The sequence below is a fragment of the Bombina bombina genome, chromosome 7, assembly GCF_027579735.1.
Source record: "Bombina bombina isolate aBomBom1 chromosome 7, aBomBom1.pri, whole genome shotgun sequence".
Taxonomy (NCBI): Eukaryota; Metazoa; Chordata; class Amphibia; order Anura; family Bombinatoridae; genus Bombina; species Bombina bombina.
Window position 1 is genome coordinate 206,265,249 of NC_069505.1, and position 19,997 is coordinate 206,285,245.

At 42.7% G+C, this 19,997-nt stretch overlaps 1 protein-coding gene across 5 annotated transcripts in view; it reads left to right on the forward strand.

Annotated features, from left to right (window-relative positions):
- The window catches only part of PPFIA1 (PTPRF interacting protein alpha 1), a 323,205-nt gene that overhangs the window by 277,288 nt on the left and 25,920 nt on the right, over positions 1–19,997 (forward strand). The gene's annotated exons all lie outside the window — the stretch shown is intronic.

The window sequence follows — 19,997 nt, forward strand, 5'->3', positions numbered from 1 at the left end:
ACACCTTATGTGAACTTCATTACAAGTGACATGTTTACTATATTTTATTTTATTAAATGTTTCTATCTTGCTTGCAGATCTAGTGATCTGTTGAAATTTCCATTATCTATAGTGTTTAAAAGTGCATATACAGCGCCAACATCCAAACAGATACAAGCACCCAAAGTGAAACCCCTAAAAACTCAAAAAATTTATATAAATATAGAAAGAGGGAGCGCCAGCTATAGGCTAAATTATCAGAATAACAAAATATTAAAATACATTTATTACATTCACATAAACTAGGGTACCCTGTTTACATATAACAATTAGATTGAAAACAATTGAAAAATAGTTAAAAACAATAGCGTAAGTGCCCCTCAGGAGAAAGGGGAATACCAAAACATATAAACACAAAAAATGTGTGTTAAAAGTCCCAAATTATATAAAAAGTCTTAATAAGTGATGATTTCCTTAACAAATGTTCTGTGTAACAGATCCGGTGCTCTTGTGAATCCAATTAATCCTTTGTGTATAATGGGTAGTGATGACGGCAAACGCAAACTTCCCCAACTGTTCGTGAACCGCCATAGACTTCAATAGGCAGGCGAATTTTAAAACCCACAGGGACTCTTTTTGGCCACAATAGTAATGGAAAAGTTGTTTCAAGGGGACTAAAACCTGGACTGTGGCATGCCGGAGGGGGATCCATGGCAAAACTCCCATGGAAAATTACATAGTTGATGCAGAGTCTGTTTTTAAGCCATAAAGGGCATAAATCACCTAACATTCCTAAATTGTTTGGAATAACGTGCTTTAAAACATCAGGTATGATGTTGTATCGATCAGGTAGTGTAAGGGTTACGCCCGCTTCACAGTGACAGACCAAACTCCCCGTTTAAAGGGACAGTCTACACCAGAATTTTTATTGTTTTAAAAGATAGATAATCCCTTTATTACCCATTTCCCAGTTTTGCATAACTAACACATTTATAATAATATACTTTTAACCTCTGTGATAATCTTGTATCTAAGCCTCTGCAAACTGCCCCTTTTTTCAGTTCTTTTGACAGACTTGCAGTCTAGCCAATCAGTGCCTGCTCCTAGATAACTTCTCATGCACAAGCACAGTGTTATCTATATGAAATACGTGAACTAACACCCTCTAGTGGTGAAAAACTGTTAAAATGCAATCTGAAAGAGGTGGGCTTCAAGGTCTAAGAAATTAGCATATGAACCTCCTATGTTAAGCTTTCATCTAAGAATACCAAGAGAACAAAGCAAAATTAGTGATGAAAGTAAATTGGAAAATTGTTTAAAATTACATGCTCTATCTGAATCATGAAAGTTTATTTTGGCCTAGACTGTCCCTTTAACGCACCGCAAACAACCGCTAACAGTCCATTTGCACAACCGCAAACTCCCCATTTGCACAAGGTTGGATACCAAGCTAGCCATGTCCCGTTCCTTGTCCTCACTGATGTCATTGAAGGTCTCTTCCTCCACCCAGCCACGTACAACACCAAGGGTCCCCGAAAGGTGACAACTCACCCCCTGGGACGCCTGCTATGTTTGGTCTTCCACCTCCTCAAAGCCACCTTCCTCCTCTGACTCCTCTTCTTCAGACTCCTCTCTCTGCGTTGCCTCTCTCTGCATTATTATAAGGTGTGTTAAGTAGTACTATTCCTATCAGTTTAATCCCTGTTACGTCCCCTATCAGGAGACGTGTGTATGGCATCGATTTTAGGAACCGGGAGATGGAAAAAGATGCTTGGTCGGTCCTCCTACTTCAAATTTGGGGCACTGCGCGTGCAATCTAATGTGCCACCAGATAGGAGTGGTGTGTTAAGTAGTTCTATTCTTATCAGTTTAATCCCTGTTACGTCCCCTATCAGGGGACGTGTATATGGCATCAATTTAGGAACCGGGAGATGGAAAAAGATGCTTGGTCGGTCCTCCTACTTCAAATTTGGGGCACTGCGCGTGCAATCTAATGTGCCACCAGATAGGAATGGTGTGTTAAGTAGTTCTATTCTTATCAGTTTAATCCCTGTTACGTCCCCTATCAGGGGACGTGTATATGGCATCAATTTAGGAACCGGGAGATGGAAAAAGATGCTTGGTCGGTCCTCCTACTTCAAATTTGGGGCACTGCGCGTGCAATCTAATGTGCCACCAGATAGGAGTGGTGTGTTAAGTAGTACTATTCCTATCAGTTTAATCCCTGTTATGTGCCTTTTTTTTTTTTTTTTTTTAAATTCTTTTTATTGAGAGTAACATAGGTGAAAAGCAACATTTACATCAGATTCACAAAAAGTCCATCCCAAACACAGTTGGGAATAGTGTCTTTTAAAAGTCTCTCAACATAACAATTACTCCAATGTTTGTCAATTACAAATGATTAAAGTATTTCTCACACATAGTTAACTCTCATATTTTCTATTTCAAAACCCTTCCCAAGTCCCGCCCTCATAGCCCTAACAGAACTCTACCTATCCTACCCCAACTCCCTCTCCCACCCCACCACCCCGAAACCTTTATTTATAACCAACAAATGGTACAGTGGTAAAACACAAATCAATAATACACCACGCAGGGTGCGGAAAGGTAATATACAATTGATAGGTCACTATGATATAACAACGTGCAACAACACAATTTTATCAAATATGGTAGCATATTTCTCATGTGCTCATGTTTGTATTGAAGTCTAGAAAAGCTTTATATGAGTTAGAGAATGTTGTAATATATGTATTCATTTGTACCACGATGTTGGGGTTTTATTTTGGTATTCTTATCTAGCCTAAAATACAGACACACAAACCAAACAAGCAAACAAGTTCAAACAGTCAAACCCCAAAAAAAATAAAAAAATTAAAAAAAAAAAAAAAATAGATTGTCCCTCCCCAAAGATGCTGGGAGTCACATCACAATGTACAGTGCCCAAAACTATATTAGCAATAGAGTTACTAGCAGCATGGGATAATATATTAAGGTGCTAAGCAAGTCATTAGCCAGTACTAAAAATGTTACACTAATTTTGTCATAGATCTTCTGCCTTAAATCAAGTTGCTTCCATGGAGCTGGGAGGAGGCATTAAGCGTCAATACAAGCAAGACACAGCCAAGCAGATTTTATAATGCTTTGCATTGTAATCTAAATAGTCGATGTGTTCAGCATTAACAGTATCTTGGCTATGGTGGGAAAAACAAGGAGGTTCAGATTGACAGCCTCAAGCCAGTAACTGCACAGAATAAAATTATGAAATTATAAAATTATAAATAGGACAGGAAAAGCAAAGCTAAAAAAATAAAAGTTTTCCCTTTGTTCACTACCTAAAAGCAAGAGGTATTACAAGATGAGATATACGTGAAGATCCGGAGTGTTATGTACGTGTGAGTCCACATCCACAGGCATATCAAGCAAATACACACAGATTAAACAGTCTTATTGATGGTACTATTATGAGGCCTGACATGGTTGACAGTACGACCAAGTGGTTCCTCCAACAGCGCTTACAGAAGATTTCCTAAAGGAGTATAGCAGATTGGGCTGCCAAGTAGCATTGCATACAGCTGATCTAACCAGTATTATGACGTCTTCTATGTTGTTAGCATGAAACTAGGGTTATTAGGCTGGTTAACATAATGACAGATGTATTTAAAATGAGTAGATTTCCTGGCCATTATGAGAGATACCTTGGGGCTCAGATTGATATTCAATTTTCAGGTCACAAGAACAAGGGTTTTTGCTCTTTAAAATATGTACATAGGGAGGTGCGATATCCTGAGTGTGGGAACATAGTTACTTGTTATATAGTTGCGCAATAGTGAAAAGCTGCTCAAAGTTAAGGGTACTGATATTCGTAGTGTTCTCTTAGAAGTAATTGCAGGATGAATAGTGTGCTTATATAATCAAGAGCGCTGCTTATGCAACATGCTTTAACATTCTAATCTACCCAGGATACCACCCAGATGGTTTCAAAATTTAGCATGTCAGGTTATAAATCTCTCATTGCTTTACCCACAGCCTCCCCTAGGGGGTTTAAAATAAAACTAAACAATAAGTAAATAATGACAATATTAAAGCAGTTAAAAGTAAACAGAACAGTAACACCCACACACATAACTTAGCCAGGCTAAGAAAAACAAAAATAAATCAGGAAACATAGAAGCTGCTAGCCCACAAGTTAACATATTTGATGGAGTTCAAGCATATGTCGGTGTATAACATGGGAATTAGCTCTTAAGGTTGTCCTGGTACACAGTCGGCTGGGTCACAGGCAAAAAACAGATTACCCGACTCCAGCACGGGATACGACCCGAGGTCTCTGTCCAAGACGATAGCAGCTTTTTTGCGGGGGGAAGGGGGGCTGCTTCACAGTGAAAGTCACGGACATGAGCATACCAAGAGGGCAATTGCCCCATTCAGAGAGTAGCTCCGAGGCTTGCAGGGCAGTAGTGTCCTGTGGCAGATCAGAGGGGCAACAAACAAGCAGCCAGTTTGCTCTATGTGCGAGACAGTACAGGAGAGATAGTCCACCCGACAGCTGCAAGCGCTGGTGGGAAAACATTGCTGCATCTCTTGTAAATGCAGGGGTTCCAAGTGGTGTGTTGGGAAGGGCCCACCGCGGGCCAAGACTTACGAGCCGCCATGCATCCGAGAAACCGCCATCGGTTTCAGTGTCTAAGTTCATAGAACTTGCAGTGGATAAATCCTGCCACGGTTCAGGTACAGGTAACGATTCCCTGCCCTGTCTCTCAGTGCCCAAAGTTGGATCCACCATTTGAGTGCTTAATATGCAGGCTTCACAGAGCCTCTCCGGTCCCATAGCATCCCTAGCAGGTAAGTACGATGAGTGTAGGGCCTGTTCCATGTTGCAAGACAGAGGTCCCACAGCCAAGTCTGAGATAAGGATTGCTGGGTCGTCAGCTGCAGCTGATCTTTGTAGATTTGTGGCGGGTAAATGTTGTGGGTCTCGCACTGGGAAGTGAAATCGCTCATTCACATAGTCACAGTCCTTAAGGCAGGCCCCTCTGGTTGATTTAAACACTTCTTGTAAGGTTTTAAAGCTGAGGAGTAAGTGATCCAACATGGGCAGGAAAGTTTCAAGTAGCTGTGCAGTAATATAGTTGTCCGTCTCCATCGGGAAAGAGATCTGCCAATATGATTCCGTCAAGATTATTATATACAGTGTGGCACTTAAAGACACGCCACTGTGCCAAATGGCTTTTTAATTTTAATATGCCTTCCGTGGGAGAGAAGATTGTATTTTCTCTATCCGCCTTGCTTCTCGGACACGTAGCTGTCAAGAGATATGCAGATGGCACTAGGTTCGGACTGCTTAAAGGTTTTCTTTCTCACGGTACCTCAGAGCTTCAGAGGAGTGCAGCCATCTTGGAACGCCACCCACCGGAAGTCCATGTGCCTTTTTTTTTTGTTTGGTTTTTGAAGCCACAGTGCAGCACCAGAGGCGAGAAAAATTAGGTATTGTTGCAGCCGCTGCTGTAGCAGCGGCCAGAAAAGTTGATGTTTGTTTCCCAGGCAGAAAGTGCCCTAAAACATTGCGGCTTGAACCCTAGTTGGTGGCGGATAAGTGACGCAAGTCATCCGGCATTCAGAGATAAAATACAGCAGCGTGTGGACCATTTTTAGCCCAAGGCAGCTCATCTCATCAGGCCTTTTTTAGTTGAATGTATCGCCCACTGTCAGTCCCTTCGGGATCCATCCCTCATTCTTCTTAATAAAGGTGAGGTAATCTAGACTTTTTTGACCTAGTCGACTTCTCTTCTCAGTGACAATACCTCCTGCTGCACTGAAGGTACTTTCTGACAGTCTGACAGGACACTTGAAGCGGGGCAGGCCAGAAGTTCTATCGCAAATTGGGATAGCTCAGGCCACAGGTCAAGCCTGCACACCCAGTAGTCAAGGGGTTCATCGCTCCTCAGAGTGTCGATATCTGCAGTTAAGGCAAGGTAGTCTGCTACCTGTCGGTCGAGTCGTTCTCTGAGGGTGGACCCCGAAGGGCTGTGGCGATGCGTAGGACTCCGCATGTCCTCCATCAACAACACGTCTGTAAAGCGTCCTGTCCTTGCCGGCGTGGTCGCGGGAGTCGGAGGATTACTTTCACCTCTTCCCCTGTTAGATTCCCGTTGTGCTGTGACATCACCCTCATACGCTGTGTAAAGCATACTTTTTAATTTATTTTGGAACTGCTGCATCCTTTCCGACTTGCGGTAATTCGGTCACATTTTAGGCACTTTATGCTTATACCGGGCGTCTAGTGGCGTGGACACCCAGTACAGGTCGTTCTCCTTCAGCCTTTTTATACGACTGTCCCTCAACAGGCACGACAGCATGAAAGACCCCATTTGCACAAGTTTGGATGCCGAGCTACTCATTTCCCGTTCCTCGTCCTCAGTGATCTCACTGAAGGTATCTTCTTCTCCCCAGCCACGTACAACACCACGGGTACCAGATAGGTGACAACGAGCACCCTGGGATGCCTGTTGTGGTTGGTCTTCCTCCTCTTTCTCAAAGCCACATTCCTCCTCTGACTCCTCTTCCTCACAATCCTCTTCCAGCGTTGCCACAGGTCCAGCAAGCGATGCTGATAAGGCTGTTTCTGGTGGTGATGGTGACCACAACTCTTCCTCTTCACACTCATCTACGGCCTGATCCAGCACTCTTCGCAGGGCACGCTCCAGGAAGAAAACAAATGGTATGATGTCGCTGATGGTGCCTTCGGTGCGACTGTCTAGGTTTGTCACCTCCTCAAAAGGATGCATTAGCCTACAGGCATTGCGCATGAGCGTCCAGTAACGTGGCAAAAAAATTCCCAGCTCCGCAGAGGCTGTCCTAGCACCCCGTTCATACAAATAGTCGTTAACGGCTTTTTCTTGTTGGATCAGGCGGTCGAACATTAGGAGTGTTGAATTCCAACGTGTCGGGCTGTCGCAAATCAAGCGCCTCACTGGCATGTTGTTTCGCCGATGGATATCTGAAAAGTGCGCCATGGCCGTGTAGGAACGCCTGAAATGGCCACACACCTTCCTGGCCTGTAAGCCTTGGTACTTATGCACAAAGCGTTGTACGATCAGATTACACACATGTGCTATGCACGGCACATGTGTCAACTTGCCCAAATTCAATGCCTCCACCAAATTGCGTCCATTGTCACTAACCACTTTGCCGATTTCCAGTTGGTGCGGAGTCAGCCACTGATCCACCTGTGCGTTCAGGGCGGACAGGAGTGCTGGTCCGGTGTGACTTTCTGCTTTCAGGCAAGTCAACCCCAAGACGGCGTGACACTGCCGTATCCGGGATGTGGAATAGTACCTGGGGGGGTGCCGTTGATGTGGAGCAAGACGCAGCAGCATAAGAGGACTCAGCCGAGGAGGTTATGGAAGAGGATGGAGTAGGAGGAGTAGAGGAGGTGGCAGCAGGCCTGCCTGCAAGTCGTGGCGGTGTCACCAACTCCTCTGCAGAGCCACGCTTTCCATGCTTGGCAGCCGTCAGCAGGTTTACCCAATGCGCAGTGTAGGTGATATACCTGCCCTGACCATGCTTTGCAGACCAGGTATCAGTGGTCAGATGGATCCTTGCCCCAACACTGTGTGCCAGACATGCCATTACTTCCTTTTGCACAATCGAGTACAGGTTGGGGATTGCCTTTTGTGCAAAGAAATTTCGGCCGGGTACCTTCCACTGCGGTGTCCCAATAGCTACAATTTTTTTTGAACGACTCAGACTCCACCAGTTTGTATGGTAAAAGCTGGCGGGCTAAGAGTTCAGTCAAGCCAGCTGTCAGATGCCGGGCAAGGGGGTGACATTGGCTTCTTACGCTCAAACATGTCCTTGACAGACACCTGACTGTGGGCAGATGAGCAGGAACTGCTCAAGGCGAGACACGGAGTGGCGGATGGTTGAGAGGGGGCAAGGAGGACAGCAGTGGTTGACGTGGCTGAAGATGCTGGACCAGGAGGAGGATGGCAGCTTTGAGTTTGTGTGCTGCTTGTACTCATGTGTTGATCCCATAGGCGTTTGTGATGTGCGATCATGTGCCTTCGCAAAGCAGTTGTACCTAGGTGGGTGTTGGACTTCCCACGACTCAGTTTCTTTTGGCACAGGTTGCAAATGGCATCACTGTTGTCAGAGGCAGACACACACAAAAAATGCCACACTGCTGAGATCTGCAATGACGGCATTCTGGTGGTGGCAACAGCATGCGTTGATTGGCGTGCTGTCTGGCTGACCCCGGGTGCCGATGCATGCTGTCTGACTGTGCCACTTGCTCCTTGCGACAACCTCCCCCTCCTTCCAACTCGTCTCCTCCTCCTCTCTGTCTCCCCATCTGAACTTTCCCCCTCTTCTTCTCTTCTAGCGGGCACCCACGTGACATCCACGGACGCATTGTCATCATCAACCGCTTCACTTGTATCTGACAACTCAAGAAAGGAAGCAGCAGCAGGTACAACATCATCATCATCATCATACCGTACGTCCATGTGTGTAATGCTGCCTGACCGAGACATATCCCTGTTATCTACATCCTCTGTCAATAATGGTTGCGCATCACTATCACTCATTTCTTCCAACTGATGTGTAAATAACTCCTCTGACAGATCAAGTGAAGCGGCTGTGGTGCTTGTGTTGGTGGTGACGGCAGGCGGGCGAGTGGTAACTTGAGAGGTGCCCAAAGCTAAGCTGGAGGAAGATTGTGAGTCAAGGTTCCGAGCGGAAGTTGTAGAAGATTGGGTGTCCTGTGTTAGCCAGTCAACTATGTCCTCAGAAATGTTCGAGTTCGGGGTACGTGGCCTCTGAACACTGGGCATTATTCTAGGGCCAAAGGGAATCACAGCACCACGAACACGACGGCCCCTGCGGGGTGGCCTGCCTCTGCCTGTCATTTTTTTTTTTTTTCGATTAGTGGTACTATGCATGCTAGCTACTGTGACAACAGATATGAGTGGCACTGTGCACTGGCAGAAGTTGGCAGAGTAGACGCTGTAATCCTGACACACACGCTTGCAGACAACGAACTGCTATTCAATCTATTACAGTCAAAATTGTATTTCTCTTGTAAGGTGTATCCAGTCCACGGATCATCCATTACTCCTATTCTCCTTCCCAACAGGAAGTTGCAAGAGGATCACCCACAGCAGAGCTGTTATATAGCTCCTCCCCTAACTGCCATACCCAGTCATTCTCTTGCAACTCTCAACAAGCATGGAGGTAGTAAGAGGAAAGTGGTGAAATGTAGCTGTTATCTTGCTTCAATCAAAAGTTTATTTTTAAATGGTACCGGAGTTGTACTATTTTGTCCCAGGCAGAAAAATAGAAGAATCTGCCTGTGATTTCTATGATCTTAGCAGGTTGTAACTAAGATCCATTGCTGTTCTCACACATGACTGAAGAGAGAGGTAACTTCAGCGGGGGAATGGCGTGCAGGTTATCCTGCTATGAGGTATGTGCAGTTAAGATTTTTTCTAGAAGATGTGAATGCTAGAAAATGCTGCTGATACCAAATTTATGTAAGGTAAGCCTGAATACAGTGATTTAATAGCGACTGGTATCATGCTTACTTTCTGAGGTAATACTCTTTTATATTTACAATATAAAACGTTTGCTGGCATGTTTAAACGTTTTTATATATACTTTGGTGATAAAACTTTATTGGGGCCTAGTTTTTTCCACATGGCTGGCTTAAATTTGCCTAGAAACAGTTTCCTGAAGCTTTCCATTGTGTTACTATGAGTGGGAGGGGCCTAATTTAGCGCTTTTTTTGCATAGTAACTTTTACAGATTGAGACATCCAGCTTCCTCCAGGAGTCCCCTGAATGCTATAGGACATCTCTAAAGGGCTCTTAGGCTTTCCAAAATCGTTTGTTGGGGAAGGTAGGCCCACAGCAAGGCTGTGGCAGTTTGGTGTGACTGTTAAAAAACTCAGTTTTTTTAACTAAGGGGTTAATCATCCATTTGCAAGTGGGTGCAATGCTCTGTTAGCTTATTATACACACTGTAAAAATTTCGTTTGATTTACTGCCTTTTTTCACTGTTTTTCAAATTCTGACAAAAATTTGTTTCTCTTAAAGGCACAGTACTGTTTCTTATATTTGCTTGTTAACTTGATTTAAAGTGTTTTCCAAGCTTGCTAGTCTCATTGCTAGTCTGTACAAACATGTCTGACATAGAGGAAACTCCTTGTTCATTATGTTTAAAAGCCATTGTGGAACCCCCTCTTAGAATGTGTAACAAATGTACCGATTTCACTTTAAGCAATAAAGATCATATTATGTCTTAAAAAAATTTATCACCAGAGGAATCTGATGAGGGGGAAGTTATGCCGACTAACTCTCCCCACGTGTCAGATCCTTTGACTCCCGCTCAAGGGACTCACGCTCAAATAGCGCCAAGTACATCTAGGGCGCCCATAGCGTTTACTTTACAAGACATGGCGGCAGTCATGGATAATACACTGTCAGCGGTATTAGCCAGACTACCTGAATTTAGAGGAAAGCGAGATAGCTCTGGAGTTAGACGAAATACAGAGCATACTGACGCTTTAAGAGCTATGTCTGATACTGCCTCACAATATGCAGAAGCTGAAGGAGAGCTTCTTTCTGTGGGTGATGTTTCTGACTCAGGGAAGATGATGCAACCTGATTCTGATATCTCTACATTTAAATTTAAGCTTGAACACCTCCACGTGTTACTCAGGGAGGTTTTAGCTGCTCTGAATGACTGTGATACAATTGCAGTGCCAGAGAAATTGTGTAGACTGGATAAATACTATGCAGTGCCGGTGTGCACTGATGCTTTTCCAATACCTAAAAGGCTTACAGAAATTATTACTAAGGAATGGGATAGACCAGGTGTGCCGTTCTCTCCCCCTCCTATTTTTAGAAAATTTTTTCCAATAGACGCCACCACACGGGACTTATGGCAGACAGTTCCTAAGGTGGAGGGAGCAGTTTCTACTCTAGCAAAGCATACTACTATCCCTGTCGAGGACAGTTGTGCTTTCTTAGATCCAATGGATAAAAAGTTAGAGGGTTACCTTAAGAAAATGTTTATTCAACAAGGTTTTATCCTACAGCCCCTTGCATGCATTGCTCCTGTCACTGCTGCTGCGGCGTTCTGGTTTGAGTCTCTGGAAGAGGCTTTACAGGTAGCGACTCCATTGGATGACATACTTGACAAGCTTAGAGCACTTAAGCTAGCCAATTCTTTTGTTTCTGATGCCATTGTTCATTTGACTAAACTAACGGCTAAGAATTCTGGTTTTGCTATCCAGGCGCGCAGGGCGCTATGGCTTAAATCATGGTCAGCTGACGTTACTTCAAAGTCTAAGCTGCTTAACATTCCCTTCAAGGGGCAGACCTATTCGGGCCTGGTTTGAAGGAGATTATTGCTGATATCACTGGAGGAAAAGGTCATGCTCTTCCTCAGGATAGGTCCAAATCATGGGCCAAACAGTCTAATTTACGTGCCTTTCGAAACTTCAAGGCAAGTGCGGCATCAACTTCCTCTAATGCAAAACAGGAGGGAACTTTTGCTCAGTCCAAGACGGTCTGGAAACCTAACCAGACCTGGAACAAGGGTAAGCAGGCCAAAAAGCCTGCTGCTGCCTCTGACAGCCTGAAGGAACGGCCCCCTATCCGGTAACGGATCTAGTAGGGGGCAGACTTTCGCTCTTCGCCCAGGCGTGGGCAAGAGATGTCCAGGATCCCTGGGCATTGGAAATTATATCCCAGGGACATCTTCTGGACTTCAAGGCTTCCCCCCCAAAAGGGAGATTTCACCTTTCTCAATTATCTGCAAACCAGATAGAGGCATTCTTACACTGTGTACAAGACCTCCTAGTTATGGGAGTGATCCATCCAGTTCCAAAGGAGGAACAGGGACAGGGATTTTACTCAAATCTGTTTGTGGTTCCCAAAAAAGAGGGAACCTTCAAACCAATTTTGGATCTAAAGATCTTAAACAAATTCCTCAGAGTTCCATCATTCAAGATGGAGACTATTCGTACCATCCTACCTATGATCCAGGAGGGTCAATACATGACTACAGTGGATTTAAAGGATGCTTATCTTCACATTCCGATACACAAAGATCATCATCGGTTTCTCAGGTTTGCCTTCCTAGACAGGCATTACCAGTTTGTTCCCTTTGGGTTAGCTACAGCACCAAGAATTTTTACGAAGGTTCTGGGGTCGCTTCTGGCGGTCCTAAGGCCACGGGGCATAGCAGTGGCCCCTTATTTAGACGACATCCTGATTCAGGCGTCAAACTTCCAAGTTGCCAAGTCTGATACGGACATAGTGTTGGCATTTCTGAGATTGCATGGGTGGAAGGTGAACGAGGAAAAGAGTTCTCTATCCCCCCTCACAAGAGTTTCCTTCCTAGGGACTCTGATAGATTCTGTAGAAATGAAAATTTACCTGACGGAGTCCAGGTTATCAAAACTTCTAAATTCCTGCCGTGTTCTTTATTCCATTCCTCGCCCTTCGGTGGCTCAGTGCATGGAAGTAATCGGCTTAATGGTAGCGGCAATAGACATAGTGCCGTTTGCACGCCTACATCTCAGACCGCTGCAACTCTGCATGCTCAGTCAGTGGAATGGGCATTACACAGATTTGTCCCCTCTACTAAATCTGGATCAAGAGACCAAGGATTCTCTTCTCTGGTGGCTATCGTGGGTCCATCTGTCCAAAGGTATGACCTTTCGCAGGCCAGATTTGACAATTGTAACGACAGATGCCAGCCTTCTAGGTTGGGGTGCAGTCTGGAACTCCCTGAAAGCTCAGGGATCGTGGACTAAGGAGGAGTCACTCCTTCCAATAAACATTCTGGAACTAAGAGAGATATTCAATGCTCTTCAGGCTTGGCTTCAGCTAGCGACAATGAGGTTCATCAGATTTCAGTCGGACAACATCACGACTATGGCTTACATCAACCATCAAGGGGGAACAAGGAGTTCCCTAGCGATGTTAGAAGTCTCAAAGATAATTCGCTGGGCAGAGATTCACTCTTGCCACCTATCAGCTATCCATATCCCAGTTGTAGAGAACTGGGAGGCGGATTTTCATCCGGGCGAGTGGGAACTCCATCCGGAGGTGTTTGCACAATTGGTTCATCGTTGGGGCAAACCAGAACTGGATCTCATGGCGTCTCGCCAGAACGCCAAGCTTCCTTGTTACGGATCCAGGTCCAGGGACCCCAAGGCAACGCTGATAGATGCTCTAGCAGCGCCTTGGTCCTTCAACCTGGCTTATGTGTTTCCACCGTTTCCTCTACTCCCTCGTCTGATTGCCAAAATCAAGCAGGAGAGAGCATCCGTGATCTTGATAGCGCCTGCGTGGCCACGCAGGACTTGGTATGCAGATCTGGTGGACATGTCATCCTTTCCACCATGGACTCTGCCGCTGAGACAGGACCTTCTACTTCAAGGTCCTTTCAACCATCCAAATCTAATTTCTCTGAGGCTGACTGCCTGGAGATTGAACGCTTGATTTTATCAAAGCGTGGTTTCTCAGAGTCAGTCATTGATACCTTAATTCAGGCACGAAAGCCTGTCACCAGGAAAATCTATCATAAGATATGGCGTAAATATCTTTATTGGTGTGAATCCAAGGGCTACTCATGGAGTAAGGTCAGGATTCCCAGGATATTATCTTTTCTCCAAGAAGGATTGGAGAAAGGATTGTCAGCTAGTTCCTTAAAGGGGACAGATTTCTGCTCTATCTATTCTTTTGCACAAGCGTCTGGCGGATGTCTCAGACGTTCAGGCATTTTGTCAGGCTTTAGTTAGAATCAAGCCTGTGTTTAAACCTATTGCTCCACCTTGGAGCTTAAATTTGGTTCTTAAACTTCTTCAGGGGGTTCCGTTTGAACCTCTTCATTCCATAGATATCAAACTTTTATCTTGGAAAGTTCTTTTTTTGGTAGATATTTCCTCGGCTCGTAGAGTTTCCGAGTTATCTGTCTTACAATGTGATTCTCCTTATCTGATCTTCCATGCAGATAAGGTAGTTCTGCGTACCAAACCTGGGTTTTTACCTAAGGTGGTATCTAATAAGAATATCAATCAAGAGATTGTTGTTCCGTCTTTGTGTCCTAATCCTTCTTCAAAGAAGGAACGTCTATTACACAATCTGGACGTGGTTCGTGCTTTAAAGTTTTACTTACAAGCTACTAAAGATTTTCGTCAAACATCTGCTTTGTTGTCTACTCTGGACAGAGGAGAGGTCAAAAGGCTTCGGCAACCTCTCTCTCTTTTTGGCTAAGAAGCATAATCCGCTTAGCCTATGAGACTGCTGGACAGCAGCCTCCAGAAAGGATTACAGCTCATTCTACTAGAGCTGTGGCTTCCACATGGGCCTTTAAAAATGAGGCTTCTGTTGAACAGATTTGCAAGGCGGCGACTTGGTCTTCGCTTCATACTTTTTCAAAATTCTACAAATTTGATACTTTTGCTTCTTCGGAGGCTATTTTTGGGAGAAAGGTTTTACAGGCAGTGGTACCTTCCGTTTAAGTACCTGCCTTGTCCCTCCCTTCATCCGTGTATTTTAGCTTTGGTATTGGTATCCCACAAGTAATGGATGATCCGTGGACTGGATACACCTTACAAGAGAAAACATAATTTATGCTTACCTGATAAATTTATTTCTCTTGTGGTGTATCCAGTCCATGGCCTGCCCTGTCATTTTAAGGCAGGTATTTTTTAATTTTAAACTACAGTCTCCACTGCACCCTATGGTTTCTCCTTTCTATGCTTGTTTTCGGTCGAATGACTGGATATGGCAGTTAGGGGAGGAGCTATATAGCAGCTCTGCTGTGGGTGATCCTCTTTCAACTTCCTGTTGGGAAGGAGAATATCCCACAAGTAATGGATGATCCGTGGACTGGATACACCACAAGAGAAATAAATTTATCAGGTAAGCATAAATTATGTTTTTGGTTTTTTTAAATGTACACTACTGTTAAACCAGATATGAGTTGCGCTGGGGTGACACTGTGCCCTGGCAGGCACTGAAACACACACGTGTGAAGGAAACTGACTGCTATTATTTAACACAGTCAAAAAAGTGTTGTTTTTTTTAAATCTACACTACTGTTACACCAGATATAAGTGGTGGCACTGGGCAAGTGGGCACAGTATACGCTGTGAGCCTGACACACACGCTGGCAGGCAGGCAACTGCAATTAGATTACACAGGAAAAACAAAAAAAGCAGCCCTAAAAAGGGCTTTTTGGGGTGCTGTCCTTACAGCAGAGATCAGATGAGTCCTTCAGGACTGTAGTGGACACTTAATACACTAGCCTAGCTATCGATTTCCCTATTAATCAGCAGCAGCTACACTGTCCCTCCTCTCCCTAAGAATGCAGCTTCCGAATGAATCTAAAATGGATGCTGTCCAGGAGGTAGGAGGGTCTGGTAGGGAGGGTCTGCTGCTGATTGGCTGTAATGTGCCTGCTGACTGTGAGGTACAGGGTCAAAGTATTACTCAATGATGACGAATAGGGGGCGGATCGAACATCGCATATGTTCGCCCGCTGCGGCGAATGCAAACATGCTATGTTCGCTGGGAACTATTTGCCGGCGAACTATTCGCGACATCACTAATGATGGGGTATCCAAGAAATCAAAAATCAAAATAAAGATGGTTATCAAAAATATGATTAAAAAATTTTTTAAAAAATGGAGATAAGTGAATCAAGTAAAAAAGTGAATAAGAAATCCAATAGAATCCAAAAATTGCTGTACCTGTGAAAAACAAAAATCACATAGTGCAATAACGCTAATAAGAATATAAACTTAATTAAAAATAGGCTTACCGTATATGTAAACTCAAGCAGTGACTACTTATAACATGTACATCAAAACGTTTCGGCCCCAAAGCTGGGCCTTTCTCAAAATGTCTACTGCTGGTAAAAGTATGGTTTAAATAGCCTATAGGGACCAATCAAGATGGGTGTAATCTCCCACCTTAAATTGCCATTACATGTATCATAACAACCCTCTAATGCCCTTAATAAAGATGATGGCTACTGACTCACTTCCAGTTCCGGCTCAGAGGTCACAGCTGGTTGCAAGATGGAGTTCTGGGACATGTAGTTCTGATATATAAAGAGGATATTGATTTATTGTCAATTTTATACTAATATGCTTTAGTATACATTAAATCTAAAATAAATAAAAGCTACTAGTATTAGGGATTCTCCATATCGGTAGGTATATACCTCTAATGTAATTCACATAAGAACAATAGGATAGAGTACAATTAAGAGTTTATACAATTGGATGAAAGGTAATGATAAAACCACATATATTTAATAGACAGAAAATCTTACTAAAAAGAAGATATTTTCTAAAACATTATAGAAATAACATTAAAAACTAAATAGTTTTATAAATAGCATTTAAAAACATTAAAAAAAACATTAGAAAACAGTAAAAAACGGTGAGATATAAAAACATATTGATGATTTATACCAAATAGAAGTATTAAAAAGTGAAAGTATATGAAGTATGAAAAGTGAATCAAAATATTTAGTTATAAATATGAAAGACTTCGAAATCGGCATTTAGGCCCTGTGGATATATATTATCTATGTAAAAAATCAATTTTGCCTCGGCCTGTAGTAGTCTCTTACCATAATCTCCCCCTCTCCATTGTTTTGGTACTTTACATATAGCCATATATTTGAGACTTGTATTTTTGCCTCCATGTTTGTCTTGAAAATGTTTGTATAGTGGGACATCATCTCTATTATGTTTGATGGCTAATAAATGTTCCCTGATTCAGTCCTTGACACTCCGTGTTGTCTGTCCAACATATTGGAGGCCACAACAACATTCTAACAGATAAATTACCCCTTTGTCCTGACATCGAATGATATCATTGATCTTAAAAACCTCTTGGCTAATATTTGATTTAAATGCGTCACCCTTGATACCATACTGGCAAGCTTTACACCATCCACAAGGGAAGAAACCTTTTAGTCTCTCCCCTTTAATATTAGTCTCAAATAATCTCTTTTCTGTTTTTTTTGTAGACTTTTTTTTACATAGATAGTATATATCCACAGAGCCTAAATGCTGATTTCGAAGTCTTTCATCTTTTTAACTAAATTATTTTGATACAACTTTAATTTTTAAATAAATTTAAATTTGAAAATATTGATACAACTCCCCCTCCTACAGTTTGATTCACTTTTTATACTTCTATTCAGTATAAATCATCAATATGTTTTTACATCTCACCATTTCTTTTGCATGATGTACCGAGTCCACGGATTCATCCTAACTTGTGGGATATTGTCCTTCCTGACAGGAAGTAGCAAAGAGAGCACCACAGCAGAGCTGTCTATATAGCTCCCCCCTTAACTCCACCCCCCAGTCATTCTCTTTGCTGGCTCTAAGCAGGAAGAGTAAAGAGAAGAGGTGTTAAACTGTTAGTTTTATTTTATCTTCAATCAAGTGTTTGTTTTTTTTAAATGGTACCGGTGTTGTACTATTTACTCTCAGGCAGGACATAGATGAAGATTTATGATCTTGGCATTTGTAACTAAGGTCCACTGCTGTTCCCACAGAAGCTGAGGAGTACAGGAAAACTTCAGTGTGAGGAACGGTTTCTTGCTATACAGCAATGAAGTATGTTCAGTCATATTTTCTGCAGAGACTGTGTTAACTCTGAAAGGCTGACAGTGTCCCCATTAGGGGAAAGGGAAGCAGTAATCCTAGTGTGATCAGAGGTTTTTACTAGCTTGCATAAAGGGTTAATTTTTTGGGACAAACGTTTTTGTGTCTGGGAGTAACATTTTCTGTTTTATGGGACATTTGCTTGAGGGTTCTTTGGGGTTGTTTATAACCCACATGGCTTTCAGGCAGTGTTTGTTAGTTTTGTGTAGGCCCCAACAACATCGAGTGAGGTGGGCGGGGCCTGCATTTACAAGCAGCAAGCAACTTCTCCTGAGGTCCTGATAGTCTTCTGAGGGACTAATTGAAGCTTTAAACCCTATATTATCGTTCCCTAAGGGCAGGTAGGGCAACAGCAGAGCTGTGGCAAGGTGCTAATAGGGGTCTTAACCGGTGTTAGACCTATTTAAATCAGTTTTTTCATTTGGGGGTTTATTGCTTATTAACTTGTGGTGCAATCCTTCTAAAGCTTAGTGGATACACTGTTAAAATTTCAGAAAAATTGAAGCAATTTTAACCTGTTTTGCAGTTTGTGTATGCCTTTTTCTCTCTTAAAGGCACAGTACCGTTTTTGCAAATTGTGTTTTTTTCATTAAATAAAGTGTTTTCCAAGCTTGCTTGCTTTATTACTAGTCTGTTAAACATTAACAAAGGAGAGACAGAAAAGACAGGGGCTTAAATAGCACTCATCCTTACTAGATAATAGTAATAGTAAATATAAAAATTATATACTTTAATATTTAAGGTTAAAATAGGGTAAATTTTTTGCTAATTGTTTTCTATGGTAGTGGGTTTAGGATATATTAGGGGTGTTTTACCCTATTTTAACCTTAAATATTAAAGTATATAATTTTTATATTTACTATTACTATTATCTAGTAAGGATGAGTGCTATTTAAGCCCCTGTCTTTTCTGTCTCTCCTTTGCTAATATTAATTTTAAAGGGACAGCACCGGAATCTGTGTTACAGATTCTTTTTTCCTTACTTAGCATACGTGTGTAGTGCCAGTTAACATTTCTTCTAGTCTGTTAAACATGTCTGAAACTGAGGAAACTCATTGTTCAATTTGTTTAGAAGCTATTGTGGAACCTTCTCTTAGAATGTGTCCCACTTGTACTGATATGTCTATAAATTGCAAACAGCATATTTTGACTTATAAAAGTTTGGCATTAGATGATTCTCAGACAGAAGGAAATCAGGTTTTGCCATCTAGTTTTCCCCAAGTGTCACAACCAGTAACGCCCGCACAAGCAACGCCAAGTACTTCTAGTGCGTCTAATTCTTTCACCTTGCAAGATATGGCTTCAGTTATGAATACTACCCTCACAGAGGTTTTATCTAAGCTGCCTGGGTTGCAAGGGAAGAGCAGTAGCTCTGGGTTAAGAACAAATGCTGAGCCTTCTGACGCTTTAGTAGCCGTATCCGATATTCCCTCACAATGTTCTGAAGTAGGGATGAGGGATTTGCTGTCTGAGGGAGAGATTTCTGATTCAGGAAAGGTGTTCTCTCAGACAGATTTAAATTTAATCTAAAGCACCTCCGATTATTGCTCATAGCTACTCTGGATGATTGTGACCCTATTGTAGTTCCAGAGAAATTGTGTAAAATGGACAAATATTTAGAGGTTCCTGTTTACACTGATGTGTTTTTGGTCCCTAAGAGGATTTCGGACATTACTAAGGAGTGGGATAAACCAGGTATTCCATTCTCTCCCCCTCCTGTTTTTAAGAAAATGTTTCCCATTTCTGACACCATAAAGGACTCATGGCAGACGGTCCCTAAGGTGGAGGGAGCTATTTCTACCCTGGCTAAGCGTACAACTATACCTATTGAAGACAGTTGTTCTTTCATTGATCCTATGGATAAAAAATTAGAGGGTCTCCTAAAGAAAATTTTTGTTCATCAAGGTTTTCTTCTTCAACCTATAGCATGCATTGTTCCTGTAACCACTGCAGCTGCCTTTTGGTTTGAGGCTCTTCAGATGGAGACCCCACTAGATGATATTTTGGACAGAATTAAGGCTCTTAAGTTGGCTAATTCTTTTATTACAGACGCCACTTTTCATCTTGCTAAATTAGCGGCTAAGAATTCAGGTTTTGCCATTTTAGTGCGTAGAGCGTTATGGCTTTTAAGTCCTGGTCAGCTGATGTGTCATCTAAATCTAAGCTTTTGTCCATCCCTTTCAAAGGTAAGACCCAATTCTGGCCTGCATTGAAAGAGATCATTTCAGACATTACTGGAGGGAATGGTCATACCCTCCCTCAGGATAAGTCAAATAAGACAAGGACCAAACAAAATAATTTTCGTTCCTTT